This window comes from Octopus bimaculoides, chromosome 19 (assembly GCF_046866305.1).
Source record: "Octopus bimaculoides isolate indiv1 chromosome 19, ASM4686630v1, whole genome shotgun sequence".
NCBI lineage: Eukaryota > Metazoa > Mollusca > Cephalopoda > Octopoda > Octopodidae > Octopus > Octopus bimaculoides.
In genome coordinates, this window is record NC_142946.1 from 50,495,450 (window position 1) to 50,502,949 (window position 7,500).

Below are 7,500 nucleotides of genomic sequence, written 5' to 3' on the forward strand. Positions count from 1 at the left end.
AAATACGTACGCACACTGACCCACACACACACTCACACACAGACACACATAGACATATAATGTGATATCTCAATTAGCGCTCTCGATGCGTTTATACGGGACTGTTACTTCTAAGCATAAAGATACGTACTTCATAGATTATCTTCAACAGATATACGATGATAGATGGTAATATTTCGCATCAACAGTTACTGCAACACGTATATATTGTGTGTCCGTGTAAAAATGTTTATACGGATGATATATTAAGCTGCATATGAATACCGATGTATACGCCAATGTCTACGTGGCTGCTCTTTACAAAACAGGCCATAATTTGGTAACGGCTTGACTGAGACTAACCATAAAACTCTTCAGATAAAACTCGATTCCGATGGAATTTTAACATTCTACACGACACAAAAAAACGTTGACATCTTTCCTTTCAACGTCAAAATTATTTACTTATTTATTTATTTGCAGTTTAAGAATAACCAATTTCTTGGTTTGTATATTATTTACATTAGCTGTAAATTCTTGCATCTATACTACTGGGTATTGTTGAATGTCACCGGAATTTTTTATTTTATTTTTTATTATATTTCATTATATTTTATTTTTGCGGTAGATGACATTCTCTTCTGTTTCTTATCAGTTGTCTTCAAGCCTGTGTTGTTAGTTGTCTGTGAATGTATTCTTGAGAGTTTTCTCTTGGTAATTCCCACTCTTGGGGGATGGTGCTTTGCTTTTTAGTTGCATGAATAATCATAGTTCGGTGCTAGGTTACCAATTTGCTGAAAGAGGCAGTCACTTTGGGTTGTTGAGGAAGAAAACTGATGTGTTACTGTTGCTTACATGATTTATAATATATGTATATATATTTATGTTTGTTTATATATATATATATATATATATATATATACAAATATATTTAGATCACATTGCGTGAGGGAATCAAGAGTGATTAAGTGCTAAAGAGGTGGAGGAGGTAGACACCAGGTTTTCTCACTGTCTCCTCCTCTTCTCTCTCCTTCTCTTACTGTCTCCCCCTCTCTCTCCCCTTGTCTGTATAATTTCATTATATATGTATATATATATATATACATATACATATACATATACATATACATATATATATATATATATATATATATATATATATAAAAGTAAATGAGTATATGCATATATACGTACAGGTATGTGCATACCGACATCCACCTGTATGTATAGGTGCATATCTGGGTACAGGACATTGCACACAAACGTAGACGAGAACACACGAGCCACATAGAGAACATTCTACTTCTTCAGCTACCCACGTTTTAACACCGGCGTTTCGACGAGCTTCGGGCAGGACGCAACGTTAAAACGGCTCGTCCCATGGATCGCAGATTAAATTTGTATACGCAAATTAAATCTAGCCATGGAGGAATGTAGTGGCGGACGAAAAACAAGACAGGAAAACAAACAGAAGGCTTTACGATATATATATATATATATATGTATGTATATATATTACTAGTTCCAACTCGGGAGCTGTGGCTCTGCTGGAGCACCATCAGTAGCTTTACTGCGCTGTTATTACTTGAAACCACTTCTCACATGTGACATTTGGCGAGGAAGTTTGATGTCACTGCCCTCGTCTGCGTTTCTTGCCACTAATTATCGTCATCATCATCATCATCATCATCATCATCATCACCAGCAGCACCACCACCACCACCACCACCACCACCACCCATTCTATAATTTCGTTCGTGTCTTTAAGCGATTTTAAACTCTTGTATAAAAATGTATTTCTTATGTCCTCCCGTTGTGGATTCTTAAGACTTCAATCTTCTGATATTGCTTACAAACGTTTATTTAGTTCAGTTTTTATTTATTTCTTGTTTTATTCCTGGCTTTCTGGATTTTTTCTTCTCTCTTTTATTGTGATTTTCTCTCTCTCTCTCTCTCTCTCTCTCTCTCTCTCTCTCTCTCTCTCTCTCTCTCTCTCTCTATCTATCTATCTATCTATCTATCTCTGTATATATATACACACACATATATATTTCAAATTTACCCGTAATTACACTTACTTAATTGCTTCTATCAGTGTTGTGTGTGTTTTTATTTTTTTACCAGGATTCTTTTTTTTTTTGTCCTATTTTTCTATTTCTCCTTTGTATTTTATTTATTTTCATTCTTCTCTACTTTCTTTCTCTTTGTTTGTCATAATACTTTCTTCTATTCTCGTCATGTAAAAATTTGCAATTATTTCTTCACATCAGTCACCGTAGTTAATTATTTTATCTTGTTCTCGTTGTAATTATTTTCTTTCTATCTTATACGCTTTACTTTATCGCCTCATTTCATTACTATCATTATCATTATTATCACTATTATTATTATTATTATTATTATTATTATTATTATTATTTTGTAATTGTATAAAACCACATTTGACCAGTATTGTCGTCATTGTTATTATTATTATTTTTTTAATCTTTGAAGAAAGATGCAATACCATAGTGCCATGGAATTCACAGACCTTCCCGGCCTAAAGGAATCGCATATGTTTGTTATTTATCTCGCAGTTAGTTGAGTTTAACGCCAGAAGTCAGAGAACGTGGGTGGGCTGATATTTCCAGACAGTTGACAATCTGGAAAGGAAATGAACGAGCTGGAGTTAACGGGGCAAGCTTTGGGATAAGACACAATTTTTGGATGACAAGGAGTAAGAGAGGCGAGTATATCGGTGAATCTGGGTGGCGAGGATTGATAAATAGCATCGGCGTATTTTGGAGGAGTTGGAGTTGGTTGCAGTAACGATAGAATAAGTGGGGTAAGCATATTCTGTGTGTTTGTAGAGCAAACGTTGTGTCGTCGGTAACATGGCTGTCGTTGCCTGTCATCGTTGTCATCGTTAGCACACGCTGTTCAGGGGAACATATTTACAGGAATTGCTGATATAGAATTGAAAAACAAAATATAAAAAAAAAATGAAAAGAAAAACAGATGCCATTAATAGGCTTTATATATATATATATATATATATATATATATATATATATATATATATATATATATAATACAAATGATATATGAGCATATGCATGTATACATACATATATGTATATACCTACATCTACATGTATGTATAGATGCATATCCGGGGGTACAGGACGTCAAAAATCGTGGACTTTTTTTGCGGACAACAGAATGAACACAGGAAAACAGACAAACCACTTATGGAACTTTTCTTTCATAAGCTGCCTCTATTCTAAACTAGGCGTTTCGAAGATGAGGCAGAACGCGCTCTTAGAATAGCTCTTCCCGCGAAGTGGATTAACCTGCTAATCTGAGGATTCCAAAGTAGCAAACAAAAACCAAGACAGGAAAAATTATGATTTGCAAACCAAATCCCCAAACGAGATATATATGTACATACCTACATCTACATGTATATATAGATGCATATCCGGGTACAGGACATCAAAAAAACGTGGACAAAAAAGGAACGGGAATATAAACAAAGCACAAAAAACGGACATATTTTTACGGACAACAGAATGAACACATGAAAACAGACAAGTCACGTATGGAACTTTTGTTCCATACGTGAGTTCGTGTGTTGAAGTATATTCTGTTTTGTCTGGGGAGAGTCATTCTCTTTTAGTGCCTTATAATTTAACACACTCACCGGTAAAATGTCTACTTATTTATTTATTTATTTTTCTAAAATATATATACATATATAAATATAATGAATATACATATTTATGTCGTCATGAATGACCGCTAACTCTAAAAGTGCTTCTCTCTCTCTCTCTCTCTCTCTCTCTCTCTCACTCTCTCTCTCTCTCTCTCTCTCTCTCTCTCTCTCTGTTTATTTCCACGTGTCCCTTTCTATTGAAGAGCGTGGGCTCGAAACGTAAAAGACTTTTTCACTTTCCCGAGCGTCAAACTAATACACCTGCTTGTTGTTTATACACTTGTCTTCGTCTTCTGTTTTTTTGTAAATTTTCTGTATATATATATATATATATATATATATATATATATATATATATATATATATATATATATATATATATATATATATATATATATATATATATATATTTATATATATATATATGTATGAATTATGTATGTATGTGTGTATGTGTATATACTTATCTATCTATATATAAAATATATAAATATAGCTGTGCGTCTATATATATCAATATATATACATTTATACTTATATGTGCAATAGTGTATATGTATATGTATATACATACGTTCATACAATCACGTGCACACACACCCTACACACAAAAACATGTATATATATATATAAATATATATACATGTATATATATATATATATATATATATATATATATCAGCTAAATAATCAACACAGCTTCGTTTTAAATAGAAGGGAGTAAATCATGTAGATTATATCTATAAAGCATAGTCTTACAGAGATTAACGCAGAGAGAAATAGAGAGAGGCAGAGAGAGAGAGAGAGAGAGAGAGAGAGAGAGAGAGAGAGAGAGAGAGAGAGAGAGAGACAAACAGAGATAGAGAAAGAAAGGCAGGGGTGAAGCTGGTTGGTATGCAATAGCATCAAACAGATGGAACGATATGGGAAGAGAGTAACACGGAACAGAGTAAATAGACGATTAGGAATAAGTACAAGACATACGGATGTAGAAGAATCCAAAATAATGAAGAAAAGATTGATAAATTAGATTTTCATGTTAGATGGTTAAAAGGTAATTAGCTCACCTGGAGTTTCGCATCGAATTAGATTTCCATATAGACTACATTTGTGAGTGCACAGTCGCCTGCATATTTTAACCAAGTACATTATAATCACACATTATACGTGTGTGTGTGTATGTGTGTGTGTGCAGCTAGGTAGATATATAAATAAATAGATAGATAGATAGATAGATAGATAGATAGATAGATAGAGAGAGAGAGAGAGAGAGAGAGAGAGAGATAGATAGATAGTTCTATTTATCGTGAGTCTTCTACCAAACCTCCCGACGATGAGTCACCAGGCCGAAACTTCGAAGTCACAGACAGTAACATTCTTATATAAGAATTATATATATATATATATATATATATATATATATATATTTTTTTTTCATTTCAAAGTTTCAGCTCAGAGCTGCGGCCATACTGATGCACCACCGTATATATATATATATATATATATATATATATATATATATATATATATATATATATATATATATATATATATATATATATATATATATATATATGTATACATATATATGTATATATGTTTGTATGAATACATACATGCATACATACATATGTATAAGTGTGTGTGTTTGTCTGTTTGTCTGTCTGTCTGTCTGTCTGTATGTATGTATGTATGTATGTATGTATGTACGTACGTATGTATGTATATGTGTAATTCTTCTTGTGTTTCTCAGTAGACATAATCAAACTAATACTGATTTCTTAGACGGGCCATCGGCTACAAATGTTGTGAGATTCGCTCCGAAGATTAGATCAATGTCTGTACTTAACTGCTATTTGATGTTATCAACAGCTGAAGAATGAAAGACAGAGTCTACCTCGGCGGCACTTCACCTCAGAATGTAATAAATAGTTAATGGCCAAATTATTGTGAACTAATGAGAATATAAAGTTGAATATTAAGCAACTAATGGCAGAGGTGAAGGAAATGAAAAGCAATAAAACGGAAATATATGTAGAGTGAGTGTGCGTAAGCTTTATATGGACATAGTCATATCTATGTATGCGTGTATATTTATATATGTTTGTGTATGCATATGTGTGTGCGTGAGTAGATGGAGAGAGGATGAGAGAGAAAGGGTACCTGACCTAGTGGTTAGGGTGATGCACTCACGACCGCGAGGTCACGTGTTCGATTTCCTGACCCGGCTGTGTGCTGTGTTCTAGAGAAAAACCACATCGTCTCACGTTGTTCGGAAATCTTTTCGACATATGCCGTGTGGCACAACGTGCCACTATACAAACAATGCCGATTTGGTGGAGGGAATGAAGTAATGTACGATATAAGCATTTAACTTCTGTATCTAAGGTTTCATTTTATCCTATTGCGACGATTTCATTTCCCTTATTTTATAAACGTTCTGAATAAGTTATGAAAGCCACTTGAGTCGCGATTCACTTCGGAATTATTTCAGGTTGTAAATTCTCTCTAAATATAAACTTAACTTTCAGCCGTCATCGGACGTTTCAAGGAGCAATATTAATTGACTCCATTTATACGGCGATGTATGTATGTATGAATGTGTGAATATCTGTGTATAAGAATATGTGTGTGTATTTAGATGCTGGTGATTCAGTGAGAAACGGAAGGAACCATAATTAAAGTTAGATGATCAATACATCACTTAGATGGTATATTAATATATTAAATGATTGGCATATATATATATATATATATATATATATATATATATAAATGGCGGTGCCCCAGCATGACCACAGCTCATGAGCTGAAACTAGATAAAAGAAAAATAAATATATATATATATAAACATATTTATATATATGTATATATACACACATATTTATAGATATGTATGTATGTATATATATATATATATATATATATATATATATATATATATATGTGTGTGTGTGTGTGTGTGTGTGTGTGTGTGTGTGTGTGTGTGTGTATTTGTGTCTTTATGTTTGTCCCCTCACCATCGCTTGACAACCGATGTTGGTGTGTTTACGTCTCCGTAAATTAGCGGTTCGGCGAAGAGACCGATAGAATAAGTGCTAGGCTTACAAAGAATAAGTTCCAGGTGGATTTGTTCGACTAAAAGCTGTGCTCCATATATCCATATATAAGCAATCTTATCGTATAAATGCCGTTTCATTCCTGTCAAAAAAGCCAAATTCACTATTATTTATTTTCGAAAGTGACATAAATTTCGCCATTTCCCTACATCATGTGTAATGGTGTTCCACAGCAATTCAAGAAGTTACTAAAACGGAATACAACAGCTTCTGTTCTCTCATAGATAACTTCCATGGTCGTTCCACTTTGTCGTATCTCTTCTGTATATATGACGTCGATAGTCGACGCCCAACGTTTATTTGGTCGCTTTCATACATTTGAAACCAATATGTCTCCATTAATAAACATTTTGGGTGGTCCATTGTTATTCAGTCACACATGCAGGGTGACAGACGGAGTAGGAGGGAGAGAGGGAGAGAGAGAGAGAGAGAGAGAGAGAGAGAGAGAGAGAGAGAGAGAGAGAGAGAGAGATGGTGGGCAATCATAAAGAGGGGGCGCGGAGAGAAAGCTAGGAACACGAAAGAGATAATAGATGAAGGGAGTAAGAGAGGAAAGACTGCTGTACAGAGTGTGAGAGAAAGAGAGCAAAGAAATGGAAATAGGCAGAGAAATGCACATGAAAAGTATATGGACACAATCACACAAATATATATCCGTCTGTTTGCGATATATATATATATATATATTATTTCATTTTATTCTTTAAA